General features: G+C 62.1%; 1 long non-coding RNA gene across 1 annotated transcript in view; it reads right to left on the bottom strand.

The window, feature by feature from the left end:
* Nucleotides 1–281: 281 nt before the first annotated feature.
* LOC107185177 overlaps nt 282–2,347 on the bottom strand; it is an 11,167-nt gene continuing 9,101 nt past the window's right edge. Inside the window, exons 3-4 of the long non-coding RNA XR_001516095.1 lie at nt 1,171–1,267; nt 282–1,073 (exon numbers count right to left, since the gene is read on the bottom strand). This is a non-coding gene — a long non-coding RNA (uncharacterized LOC107185177). The remainder of the gene's footprint in view (nt 1,074–1,170; nt 1,268–2,347) is intronic.

Below are 2,347 nucleotides of genomic sequence, written 5' to 3'. Positions count from 1 at the left end.
GCTGCCTTATCGCGCCGGGCAGAACGAACAGCGTGGGGCCTGACACGGGCCCACCCCATGGCCACCGCGGGGCGGCCGGCTTTTTTCCTGACCATCTTTGAGCCTGAGATCAGACACAGGGAAAGATTAAAACAAATATGAATTTAATCAAGGGCTTCTGCTGTCCTGGGGTGAAACAGGAGCCCGCTGACACACAGAGGCCGGAGCGCTGGGGAGCCAGAGCCGAATCAAAGCCGCCTGCCTCCCGCTAACCGCTCGGATGATCCTATCACCACAACAAGAAAGGAAAACAATTATTTATTCTTTTTGATGTTGCAGCTCAGCAGCGACTTGCTTTCTGAAGAGCAAGGTCAAAACCAAGTTATTGTTTCTGCCTGAAACTTTGACGGGGACGCGGAGTTCTTCCGTGTGACCTACTTCCGTGCGAGGTGCGGGCGGTGGGAGAGGCTGCTGGGCCGTGGGTGGTACTTTCTCCCGCCTCCGCCTCTCATCCCTCTTCCCCGCTTCCCGTGAAAGACCCGAGGGCGAAGTCGTGGGGAACACAGGCTGCGAGCAGTGTCTGTCCCGGGGGAGACCAGGAGCCGAGTTCTCTGGAGTGACACCCCTACACCCCCAGGCGTGAGGCTCAAGGCCCAGGATACACCCACGAACACCTCAGCAGACCTACTATTTTCACGCACGTGGGCCCAACCTGCAATGTCCAGCCCCAGTGTGTCTTCCTCTGCTACCCAGAGCCCTGACCAGAAGGCCAGTGAGTTCCCTCCCCCTCCCCGCCCCCCTGTCCCCGGCCCTCAGGGGCAGCCTGAGCCAATGATGGTTGGGGCGTTGGTGGGCAGGTGCCCCAGGCCCTCCTCCTCGAAGGGGTGACTCAGGGGCATCTGTTCTACACACTCCCAGCCGTCCCCAGCGGCGTTGGGCTCTGGTGGCTCACGGTGACACTGGCTTGATTTTGCACGTTTTGCCAGCGCCTTCCTCCTCTGCGCAGCTTGCAGTCCCATGGCTCACACCGGCTCACGGGAGCCCGGCCCGCACATCCTTGTCCAGCTCTTCACCCAGCTGTGGCATGCCGGGAGCTGGAAACCAACCACGTGGGAGCATTTACACCAGTGCAATTGGCAGACGCTACCACCCAGGGATTATTTATTTATTTATTTCAGAAAACCAGTTCACCTTCACATCACTGCTCATTGTCCGGCTCCCTCCTTGGCGTGTCTTGGCATCACCTCCCAAAGGAACTTGTACACAAGCCCTCACTCAGGGTCGGCTCCTGGAGAAACAAAAATTCACACAGCAGCTCCCGAGTCTGGAGACCGAGAGCAGTCAGCTCGCTCACAAGAGACGGGAGGCCCTGTTCCAGGCTTGTCCTCTGCTGCCAGCCCTCCGTCCTACCGCCTCCCCCCGCCCCCAACCACCACACACACGCGTGCGCACACACACACACACACACACGCACACCCTGCACAGCCCCGTCTGTCCCCAACCCTCCCCACACCCTCCGGGGACACCCACGGCTTACACTCACCAGCACCCTCTCTACTCCCGCTGGCGGTGCCGCCTGGCCCCCTCAGGGAGGTGCGAAGGGGTCTGAGTGGTCCCCCCGCTCCCCCTCCTGCACATCTAACCCTTCCCCACCGGGAGCGAGTTTTTCTCACTGAAGGCGCAAAGCTGAGGACGGCGGCCCTTGGACCGGGTCCGAGCCCTGTGACCTGCTGTGGGCGGGCAACGAGGCAGAAGTGACAGGGCGCCCAGTCTGGGCCCGGGCCTGGCGAGGGCGTCACTGTTTCTTATGTGACGTGGCACCCAGGCGCTGTGCTGGGGGGCGGGGGGGGTCCAGCCCCCGTGTGCCTTCCTCGGCAACCAGAGCCCTGACCAGTGGGCGTCACAGGACGAGCTGTAGGCTCCGCACCCCTGACTCCCCCAGCATAGGGCTGATCTCTGAAAACGAGAGCACGTGCGGGGGGTGCGGGGGGTACGGGGGGGTGGAATGGCCGGTCGGTAAACCCCTCCCCAGCTCCCAAGAGACAGACCTTCAAACCTAAAAGGAGGCGAGTGGACGGGAAGGGAACCCAGGGCACAGCCGCCTCCTTCGCGGGGAGGGGCCTCCGCGCTGGTGGAAGGGGGGAGGGATGAGCTGGGGGGAGACGGAGAACAGACAGTCGTCTGTATGAGCCGAGCGGGCGGATACACTCCACCCCGGGCACCTAAGATCCATAATTTCTTCAGCTTTTCCATTTTTAAAGAGAATTCTAGCTGTTCAAGTCCCACACGGCTCCCGTCGGAGGCTGCAGCCGGTGCTGGCTGGTCCCACCTCCTCGCCCTCTCCCCGGCCCGGCGCCTCGGGCATGTG

This window comes from Myotis davidii, unplaced genomic scaffold (assembly GCF_000327345.1).
Source record: "Myotis davidii unplaced genomic scaffold, ASM32734v1 scaffold328, whole genome shotgun sequence".
In the NCBI taxonomy this organism is placed as follows: domain Eukaryota; kingdom Metazoa; phylum Chordata; class Mammalia; order Chiroptera; family Vespertilionidae; genus Myotis; species Myotis davidii.
Note: the sequence above shows the minus strand (reverse complement) of the source record. Positions and strands in the feature narration are given on the sequence as shown.